Consider the following 11,688-nt stretch of genomic DNA (forward strand, 5'->3'; position numbering starts at 1 on the left):
CAAGTTCCTTGAACAAATCATAGGAAGCCTCTTTATCTTCATGATTTAATTGCGGAAAATAGCATTTTTAAAAGTTTCCTTTTTCGCTGGGCGTAGTGGCTCACGCCTGTAATCCCAGCACTTTGGGAGGCCGAGGAGGGTGGATCACGAGGTCAGCAGATCAAGACCATCCTGGCTAACATGGTGAAACCCCATCTCTACTAAAAATACAAAAAATTAGCCGGTCATGGTGGCGGGCGCCTACAGTCCCAGCTACTCCAGAGGTTGAGGCAGGAGAATCACTTGAACCCGAGAGGAGGAGCTTGCACTGAACCAAGATCGTGCCACTGCACTCTAGCCTGGGCGACAGAGCGAGACTCAGTCTCAAAAAAGAAAAAAAGTTTCCTTTTTCTTGAAAAGTAAAACCCAGTGTTTACTAAGTTCCTGCATGGACAAATAGTTTCTGGGGTCACGTAAAACTTGTAGCCTTGTGGCTTCAGCTCTGGTAATGCCCCTACAGTAGCCTTTTCCCACTTAGGATGGAAAGAGTTTGCAATATGTTCATCCTGGCGCAATTCAAAGGAAATACACCAAAGCAAAGAGACAGCTGGTTCAGGATTTTCTTTGGGAGATAAACTCTGTTTGTCCAGGACTGTGAGTCCTAAATCACCTGCCAGGAGCCTGAGCAGCAGAGAGAGGGACAGGTGAGGAAATGGGTGAGGTCACTCTGCTCAGGCCTGATTCTCCAGCTCTCACTTCATCTGATTTTGCCCCGAAGGAAGACTAAATGGGCCATTCTGGAGAAACAAGAAATTAGTAGAATACAATAAAATACTGGAAATGAGGAGAAAAAAAAGGAGAAAACTTTGGTGTCAGGCAGGAAGTTTGCAGGATCTGGGCAGAGAGGAGAGGGAATGGTCCTACTTTTAAAAACAGGGTCCTAATTATATTATTTTCCTGATTTTTTTTTTAAATCCACAAGACTGTCATTTACTGATGTAAAAACGATGGATAGAGAAGACTCACATGATAGAAGGAAAAATGAACTGAACGATGAAATCAGTAACAGCAAATCACATAGTATTATAACTACTAATGACCATAAGGAATTTTAGTTATTTGGGGGGGAAAAGGATATGAAGAGAACCAAAAGTCTTTTCTTTTAGCCTTTTTTGGGGGAGGGTGGGGAAGAATTGCCTCAAGTCGCTTAACTATAATCTGTGACAGCACATTTATGTAAATAGCTTTGAGCAGAGTGCTTCTCAACATTTACTTCTATCCCATTTAACATAAATGTTTTGAGGAACAGATATTGGTTTGAGAGCAACATTTTATAAAATTCAGATGACTTATTTACTTTTACAAGCCTATTCTGCAGATTAATTTTTCTAAAACTGTTTTTTTTTTAAGCCAAATGAAACCCTCAGAAAGTGAGGATTCTATTAGTTCATGACCTTATGTTTTAGTGGCAAAAAAATGGCTTTGCAACCCATAAAATGTGTTAATGTAGGGATAGAAATCTTTATCCTTCCACTTATACTAGGTCCAATCAACAGAATGGATTGGGCCTAAATAATCTGACATTAGTATTAAAACAAGTATTTAAAAACACATGTATCCATTACTGGTACATTATGTATGGAGTTTAGTTCTTGGTATTAAGATACATCTTGACCCCAAAAATGTTCAGTAGAAACCATCACTATATGTGAAGTTAGGCAGGGAATACAGATTATGATTTATATCCGTTTTTAAATTAGTAGCAGAGAAAAGATTTGATGGCCATTTACAAATTGACAAAAAGACAGTACCTTGTGGCATTCTTTGCTTTATTGTCTTTGCCTGTGACTGGCTGCAGTGTTGAAGGACATGTGCCATAAGCAAATCGCGCATCAATTTTCAGATTTCACAAGTAAGCAAAGCTGGCACTAGCACAAAAGGCACGCCAAAGCCTCCAAAAACCATAAGCCAGTTCAGTGATCAACAAGGTGGAAGTGGCATTACCTATGGCTATATGGTTAATTTTAATTGTTTTCCAAAAATACAGTTTTACTTATTTCAAAATATATTTCACTTTCCATTCAATTGCCCAGGTTTTCCCGCACCTAATATATTAATTACCCAATAACTCAGCGGTCTCCAGCCTTTTCGGCACCAGGGACCAGTTTAGTGGAAGACAATATTTTCATAGGCTGAGGGGTCGGGGGGATGGTTTTGGGATGAAACTGTTTGGCATCAGATCATAGGCATCAGTTAGATTCTCATAAGGAGCACATAGCCTAGATCCCTCGCATGTGCAGTTCACAACAGGATTCATGCTCTTAAGAGAATCTAATGCCACTGTTGATCTGACCCCGAGGTGGAGCTCAGGTGGTAATGCTCCCTCACGTGCTGCTCATGTCCCTCTGTGCGGCCCAGTTCCTAACAGGCCAAGGACCAGTATAGGTCCATGGCCAGGGAATTGAGGACCCCTGCGATAACTCATTTCTTTAGCACATATCATTTTGAGCACCTGCCATTTGTTTTCATTCTGTCAAACCCCATGGGAGTCTATACATAGATGCATAATACATGGCCCCTGCCCTCATGGAGCTTACACTTTACATGAAGAATCATTAAACATTAAATGGTGGTCTGTTAAGAAGATAACACTAAGTCAATAACCAAAGGCACAGTAAATTGCTTAAGTGTCAAATAAGTGGAATAGCTGGTATAAGTGCTCTCAGCTCAGCTCATGTCAAGCAGGAAATCACTGTTGGGTTGGAGTTGTCAGTTGAAGCTTTATGAGAAAATAGGTAGCAAGCTGGTTCATGAAAGATGAATTGGGGCAGAGGTATGCTGGTAAAAACCAGCTCCTGGGATGGGGAGCCTGATTTGTAGCATTTGTCAATGTCCACAAATGCTCCCACCATGGCTGACTTAAAACTACCAATCAAACATTAATGAATGTGAAGTGGGATGCCCACACTTGGCACACACGAGCCGGTGCAAGCCAACTTCCGCACCACTAAATGGAAGATTGACAAGCGATCAAGATTCATTCAGCTCAACAAGTATTTTGAAAAAGGAAAGAACTGTATGGTTTAAAGTTCTCTCAATAAGTAAAATAGCATTTTGCCTTACTTCCTTCTCCTCCCCAATTCCCTCAGCACAGTCCTAATTATAAACTGAATACCTTTGAAACCTACGTGAAGCACCTTTCCTATTAAAGGTGACAATGCTGACATAGCACCAGCACTGCCTTTAAGGTGCTTTTCTCTGGAGTACTGGCCTCGCCCTAATCTATTTACTTCATCTTTCTCAGCATCTCTTATGAACAGGACATACATTTCCAAGACAATGGGTCCAGACCAGAAGTGCAGGCTGTGCCCCCAGAACACATCGAAGTTGCATACAAACGCAGAGTTAGACCATATTTAAAACGTGGTGGAACTTGGCTGATTTGCTCCCTCTTGGCCATCCATTTGAAGTGTGCAGTGAGGACCCCAAGTCCTGATCTCATCATTCAAGAGACGTTAAAATGCCTTTGGTGAATCTGACTTTAATTTACCACGACTGCTAAAACAGAGGCTTTGGAAACGAAAGCAGTAGCAAGTCTCCCGTGTGAGGCCAGAGTTCTCGAGGGGCATTTAGCAGCAGCAGATTTTACGTGTATGAATCCAAAAAAATTAATGTGTCTTAAATATTTCTAGCAACCTTCCAGGTTCCCAGTTCATGGCTCAGCAGGAGAAAGGCAAGGGGCTCGTTCATTCATTCATTCACTATAAAAGGATTAAAATAGACCTCGGTTCTTCTGGCTTCAACCCTTGCCTCCTTTTTCCTTTTTCTTTTCTCACCCCTGCCCCACCCCCTACTTTTTTTTGCTACCTCCCCTTCCGTGAACCCTGACTAACAGACAACCCACATGCTTATAAAAACAGCTCTTGAAAGAACAGTTCTGACAGTTACTGGAATGAGATTGCTCCAGTGCTCCCAAGCAGGAGGCATAAAAAACCCAGAGCAATCTCCAGCTGTTCCAAAGGCAGATTGTACAGCAGTTAGAGATACAGAAAATTGCAACCTCCACCAGACCACAAGGACAGGCCCCCACTCTTCTCAATCTTTGAGACCCCCAATACTGCTTCATCTTGGGGAGTTTCTAGGTCTTCAGATCTAGATTCCCATCAGTTGAATGAAGCCTTTAACCTGTGTTTGGATCACTTGAACTATTGATTTTTCCCTGACACAACAAATGTGTATTGACCATCTCCTCTTGCCAACTACTTATCCAGGTGCTTTGGGTATGTTGGGGCTCAGATAACAATATGCCAAAGTGAAAAACTCAGAAGCAGCCTCAGAAGCAAACATTTATCTCTGACCTTCTCCTGCTCTCTTATCCCTCAGTTCCTTTCTCCCACAAGGCAGGTCATAGAAACCAGAACCCCCTTTCCCCAAAGCCAGCCATAAAACCTGAAAAAGCCCTACTCTAACTTTCCCTCTGCCTTTCTATGTAAAAACTGGCCATAAAGAAATTATCTGACTTACCTTGTTTAGGTCATTAGACTGCCATTCCAGAGAAGGAGGAAATGCATTCTCAGAGAAGCCAAGAAGAATCTAAACAGGCCTTGCTGGGCTTCCCAGCTCAGTCTATAGCTAGCATTAGATGTTACCCTTTCTGCCCAATCATATTTCGACACAATTGTCCAGACTTTGTTGAACCTAAGCATAAAAATGGACAGTTCCTCTGTTATCCTTGAGTCTTCATTCTGAAGGCTCCTGTGTATACACATTAAAGAAATTTGCATGCCTTTTCTCTAGTCTGCCTTTTGTAAGTTGATTTTTCCACAAACTTTCAGAGGGCCAAAGGGAAAGCTCTCTCTTGGCCCCCACAGCTCTATCAGTGAGCAAAGTAAAGAAAAGACTTCCTGCTCTCATGCAGTCTACAACCTGGCCATCCACAAAACCATGGGCTGCCTGCTTTTGGTTGGGACAGCGGTTTTATGTAGGGGAGCCATAAACGTAATGACTGAAGTAGAATTCTAAGTTTCTAGACCCACTGCCCATTCACCAAATATTGTTTATGACCATAATCCTCTCTCTGACTTCCTATTTTCATTCTAAATTGGAATAAATGACTTGGTCTTTGCCAAACACTGCATGTTTCAGAAAGGACTTCCAAAAGGACTTTCCAGAAAGTACCAGACTCTTAGGAATCGCATGAGGTGGGAGATTAAAAATACATTCTTAATTTATTTGATAGGAGCAGTGGGAGGTCAAATAGCTTACTGATTTCTCTAATTATATGTCTAAGTCACCAACTCATTGTGTTTGCTAAGAATTACTAAACCAATAAATGAAGTACTACCGGAATGGTCTTTTATTGTCTAGAATTTCTGGTGTATGGTGATAATAAAAAGCGAACTGACTTTTAGTTAGTTTTGTTTTTAAATTCTCTCCAGACAATGTACCTCTATTTTGCCTGCACCCTGATCTGACATTCCCACCCTTTCCCCTCCCTTGGGACACCACAGCTCTTATTTCAAATATTTTCTTAGATCTATCTCATCTAGAAAGTCTCTTCTGACAAATCCATGCCAAGCTGACTCCCAATATCTGTTTCTTCTGCGTTTTTCTGTAGCTGTTATACTCTATATCTTTATAGCCCTTATTTAAATGCAGTGCTAAATGTGTTTAACTATTCCTTCCTATACATCATGTTTCTCCTCAAACAGAATTTAATGAGGGCATAACTGGGTCTGGCATCCATCACCTACCAAATGACAGAAATTGTTCATCAATTGGTAGTGGATGAAGGTGTGGGTGGTAAGTGCAAACCAGTACCTCGCAAAAGGCCCTGCTCCCCTCACTGTAGGAAAGCGTATCAATGCCCCAGCCTGGGCCCAAGTTGTGCTCCTTGCAGAGACTCAGCTACATCTAGCAATGTCTAATGACCTAGTGCAGCAGCCCACCAAGTATCTCCTAAGAGGGAGTGGGGAGTCAGGCCAGTGAGCGTAATCTGGTAGCAATATTTCAGGAATAATGGGCAGAATGATTCTGAGTACGGGGTGGGCACTTAGGCTTGGGTTAGAGGGAAAAAAAGGAAGGATGTAAAAGCTCAGCGAAACTTCAGGGCCCCAGTTGTACTGCTGGGGACCTCTGTAACGAGTCTCACAAAAGGTTGGGACTCTGCCCTCCTTTGCCACAAATTCTTATGCAGCTCCCACAGCATGGTCTCCAGATAATGACAGGAGCCCTGTGCAGAAGCAATATGATGAGAAAAAATAGCATCAGGAAGGGATTGTAGTGTCTGACAAAGGCAGTGCCTGTCAGGGATGGTCAAGCCCAGCAGGTGCCACCTGTTAATTGTAAAACCCTAATATTTATTAAAAACATAACTTTGCTCCCCGCACTAAGCTAGTGTACTTTATGCATGTTATTTTAATTGTTCACCATCCTATGAGATAGTTTCATCTCATGGATACAGTGTTATAGAATCAGCATGGCAACTGACTGGATTTGTTCAAGAACACACAAGGCACACCCCAGGAAACAGACACACTTGTGGGGTGAGCTGGCCAGGAACTGAATATCAGATGAGTGTTTCCAGTGGCTGTTTTATTCATGTGACCCCATTCAATTTCACAGATTGGTGAACCCCTGGAAAATGTGGGTGGTAATAATAAAGTAATCATACTGGGTTAAGGAGAAGGTAGATAAACCAAATCACAAATAACACAAAGTAATCTATGCTCAAATATCCGGAGGGATGGCACTGTCCTGACAACGCCAGGATAGCTCTGTAACTAGGAGGAAACTGATTAGCACTGATTGCTAGCAGATTGCTGTCCCCTGCAGGGCGAGAAGAGAGAAGACACGCCTTGGGGATGTGCATGAGGGTGGGAAGCTTCTCACCATCCTCCCTCTCTCCCTGCCATCCTTAGGGGAGGCTAATTAGCTGGTGCCTATTCCTAAGCCCCAAAGAAGTGACTGCTCCTTCACTACACTTAGGTCAGTGGTCTCAACTTCAGCTACTGGGTGTTAGAACCACCTGGGGGTTTTAAGAGCATCCCCATTCACCCTTTCAGAGATATATGATGTACTCGGTCTGAGGTATGGCCTGGGGGCATCAGGAATTTTTAAAGGTCCCCCAGCTGTTTCTGATGTGCAGTTGCTAAGGTTGAAAACACCTGGGTTACAGCAAGCCCTGATACAGGAGAATTGATTGCACTTACATTTATTGAGCAACTATTATCCCCAGCCATTGTGTTGGGTGCTTTATACAGATCCTTTATAACCCTTAAAATCAACTTGCAAGTGGCTATGATCATCTTAAGGTTGAGTCAAGGTCACAGACAGTGCATTCCATTTGCCAGTCCCTAAACCCAATCTTTTTCTGCTAAATCTGTTTCCTCTTCTGGAAGGACAATACCGTCATTCCAAACACCGAAAGAGAGATAAAAAGAGATCACAGACTGTCTTCTCAGACACTCTTTGTTAAAGATATCTGTGAAGAATTGTAAAGAGAGGCTCTATGACACCTTTTCCACAAAGATTGCATAATTGCCATTGAACCTGCCTCCTTCCTCACAGTTTTGCTGCCCATACCTCCAGAAAGGGTCTGTCTCTGTTACCTGCTACTTCCTTTTTCTCATCCTTATAATAGCACTCATTCCTAGTGCTATGCTAGGTGCTAAAGGATATAGCAGAGATGGGGTACACAGTGCTTGTCTTCAGGAAAATCCTGACTTCGGTGATTGAGTGACAAGTATTAAATGAAACTACTTTGGAATAGTAATATAGGGAAGGAGGCTAATCACGTGAAAGGCCGTGAATTGCTCTAACTCCTTATTTAAAATGTGGCCCTTAGACCAGCTGCACCAACATCATGTTAGAACTTATTAGAAATGCAGACTCTCAGGCCCCGTCCAGACCTACTGATTCAGAATCTGCATCTTCAACGATCCCCGTGTGATGCATTTGTACATTAATGTTTGAGAAGTCATGGTCATGAGCTGTAGCAGCATTACTTTGGTCCCATTTATTTGCAGTAGGAACACCTGTTTTATCCTTTCTTTCTTTTTTTTTTTTTTTGAGAACTAGAACCCCCCCCCTCCCCCACAACACACACACTTTTTTTAAGGGCATAGTTGCAATTCTCCCTGCCCTTCTTAAAGCACAGAAAACCAAGATGAGCAGAGAACTGGGATCTTGTTCATAACTAAGTCTTTTGTAAGGCTTCCTTATATGGCCCCAGGTGCCCTGGCACAGCTGCTGATATTTAGTTACGTTCTGCACCAGCAATTCTAGCATTTGGGAATGAAATTCATTTTTCTCTCTCTGGATTATGAAGGCCCAGGGCAAAGGAGGTGAAGAAAGCGGCACTCAGAGGAAATCTGTATTGGAAGTATCAGGTGTGGCAGTGAGGTCAGAAGCATTTTCATTTTAGGTTCTGGCATTTTATTTAGGCCTTGGCAATCTATCCCTTTAAATGGAGATGGGAGAATTTCTTTAATAAGGCCACGAAGAAAGATTTGTAGTTCTAAATGGCTCAACATTTGACTCACAAGCCCTCATATTGAGTTACACCCTAAATAGGGTTTGTGTTCTCTCTGTTTGCAATAATTACTCTTGGAAACGTTCAGTGAAGTCTTCTCGATCATGATCTTCAAACACTTGTAATATTAATTGTTCCATTTAATAAGGAAATCGCAGCCCCATTTAACCTTACGTCAGTGTATGATTTTCATTTAGTCAAGTAATGAAGTGAATAGGTTCTTCAGATCCTGGATCTCTTTAATGAAACTGTTCTGCAACTTGTTTTATCATTAAGAATAAAGACCCACCTTTGTTATTGAACATAGCCAGAAACAAAACCTACTCAAAGGGAGGAATGAATTTGCACAGACTGGGAAACTCTGGAGTTCAAAGAATGTGGGTGACTTTGAAACAAACTGTGTTGATTCTTGCAAAGTTGCAGAATTACGCAATATAATGTTTGCATTTGGGAGAATTAATTATGATCCCAAGTCATGGGTTAGAAATATAATTAAACTGATTAGTGTCATAGGATAAAAATAAAAAGCAAGGCTGTGACAGCTTCCCATGTCCCCCTTTCCCCTCCCCCAGAAAGGCTCTTAAAGGAACTTTTAAAACATAAGCCTTTGTTCCCTCGATCTACGGTGCCCAGGTCAGGCGGACCCTGCGGCGTGGCTGAAATATTTCAAACAGTCACTCACAAATGTGTCATTTGACCTGCTGTTCTTCCAAAGAGGTATGAAAAATATGTTTCTTGCTGAGATAACTTGAAATCAAATAAACATAATCTCTTTAATTCTTTCTAAATAGTTCCATATTTTAAATCGAAACACAATAGAACACAAAGCTTCTGGTTTTAAAAAAAGTTTTTTTATTTTTTATGTGTGTGGTGGTGTTGGATTTTTATTCCTTTTCGTTCATGTTAGTTTGAATGTAAGAGTATAATTTACATTTAAAACCGTGGGAATATATTTCCCTCAGTTTGGAGACACACACAGCATCTGGCAATGAGGTTACTTGGTTAAATGTATAAGTTTGCTTTTATGAGTGCTATCTTTAACAAGGACAGATGTTCTTATTTATATTAACCATCACTTGACAGACCAGAGGAGTCTTCACCATGGCTTGCAACAAATTGAACAATATTTTCTTATGTAAAATTGGTTCTGGTCCATTGTTTTTATTTATCCGAAATAATGGCACTCACTCAAGTTTGTAATAACACTGTCATGGCTGAAGGGAGTTTGCTTTAGGTATTATATCTATTATCTGCTCCCTCTCCTTTCTTTAAACAGAATCTCTAAGGGGAAAGTCTAAATGTGGCTCAGATTTAAGAAGAAGAAGAAAAGAAAACCCCAAAAGCTTCGATAAAACCTCACGGTGTAGGATGTTATTTTAGATTGTTTTAAGATTTTTAATAATTCTTGTTTGTTTGCCTTTGGCTTTGAGCATTGGATAAAACAGAACTTGCCTTATTCTTAGGGGAGAATTATATGGCGTGGAGTTGTCACACAGTGCTCCATCCATTTTCTTTGCTGTTTTATGAGGCAATCCTACCTAACCTTTTGCCCAAACAAGAAGTATTTACCTAGTACTCCCCAGCAGTGGATACAGATAGCAGTTTGGAAGTGTTTGCTTTTCTTCACCACCACTAGAGTATGCTCTAGTGCCATAAGATCTGCATGTTTTTTTCTTTAGATTGTTGGCAAGGTGGATGATGAAATCCCTAGAAAAAACAAAACAAAAAAACACCTTTCCATCTAATTATAGAAGTGTCCCTTTAATTGTCTTAGTAAGACTGGATTATGTTCGCCAATTTGATTAAGGTGGAACTGAAGACAACTTCAACATTCACGCATGTCAATATTTTGGGTGAATTTATATTTTGTATTTGAAGTTGTTCTACTCAGCTCCAGTGCAATGGTGAGACATACTATGTCCGTTCCATCCACAATCTACATTTTCAGGCAATAACTCTTTCACTTTACTTATAAGCATCACTGTGGGCCCAGCACATGAATGTGTGGTGAGGTTACTTGGGCAGAATTAACACCTTCGAAGACAGAAAGGTGTCTGCAAGCCAGGATGGATGTGTCTCCCATTTTTGTTCATCTCCACCATCTTTAAAAAACCAAAACAAACAAAAAAACCTAATCGCTATCTACGTGGCAGACCTTCATCAATAGCAATACATTCTCTAGAATTAGAAGGCTTAGCTTGAGGGTCTGCTGCCCTCGTCTCAAATCCCTGGCAGAAGCCCCCGCACTTGATCTTGGGTGCCCGGGGTAGTGGTAAGAGCACAGTGCAGGATCCCCGTGGTGGCTGGCTATGCTGGAGAACGGCTCTGTGTTCATCACTGTGATTCTAGCACATTTGAGCAGCGCCTCTTCCTTCATCCCTCTATTAGAACATCTTCATTCTTATCTTCCATCTTCCTTTCTCCCTAGGAGAGGGCAGGTCATTGAGATTCTCTCTTAGTACTGTGGCCCTTCAGTTCCTTTTATGCCTCTGGTGACCTAACGTCCTTTTGCTCCTGGACCTTTAAACAGCTTCAAACCCCAGATAACTTCCTCCTCAGGTACATTAATCATAATTTCTCCAGCAAAGGCTAAATCAAGGTCCTTATAGCTGGGACTGTTTGTCTCCCTGGATGTCTAAGACTCCTGCTCAGGGTCCAGTGACTACCACCTCTGGGTCTTTCATTCTCCTTCTGACCAGAGAAGGTTGCCCAAGACTGCTTTCCCAAAACTATGTGACTGGGTCTGCCTGGACAGATGGAGGCCCAGCTAAGAGGGAAGCTTTGTGTGCCAACTTGAACAGGTTGGCTCCAGAGGGACCACAGTCCAGAGAGCCATCTGAGATGGCCCAGACTGCCATGCTTCCTTTGCCTCTAGATGGGTTAAAGGGACCCCTGTAGATGTCAAGTACCACCTGCGTGGTACTTGATGATCCTCTATTCCTGTGAACATCAAGTTAGATTCAGAGTCGATGGCGTTCCAGCTTCCTTTTCAGATGGTGGGGAATGCTCTTCAGTTGAAGCTGTCTCTTGCACAACGGGGACACAAAGAGGTATCTTGGGAGATTTAGAAACACCCCTTCCAGTAATCTCCACCCAGCCCCTTTCAAAGCCACCCCAAATAAAAGTAGAATCTAAACAAAAGCAGTGCACCTGCTATGCAGGTACAACTTGAAGCC

General features: G+C 41.9%; 1 long non-coding RNA gene across 1 annotated transcript in view; it reads left to right on the forward strand.

Annotated features, from left to right (window-relative positions):
- Nucleotides 1-5,328, forward strand: part of LOC104002044 (uncharacterized) — a 37,487-nt gene extending 32,159 nt beyond the window's left edge. Inside the window, exon 2 of the long non-coding RNA XR_674100.5 lies at nucleotides 3,284-5,328. This is a non-coding gene — a long non-coding RNA (uncharacterized LOC104002044). The remainder of the gene's footprint in view (nucleotides 1-3,283) is intronic.
- Nucleotides 5,329-11,688: the final 6,360 nt, after the last annotated feature.

The sequence above is a fragment of the Pan troglodytes genome, chromosome 15 (assembly GCF_028858775.2).
Source record: "Pan troglodytes isolate AG18354 chromosome 15, NHGRI_mPanTro3-v2.0_pri, whole genome shotgun sequence".
NCBI classification, from domain to species: domain Eukaryota; kingdom Metazoa; phylum Chordata; class Mammalia; order Primates; family Hominidae; genus Pan; species Pan troglodytes.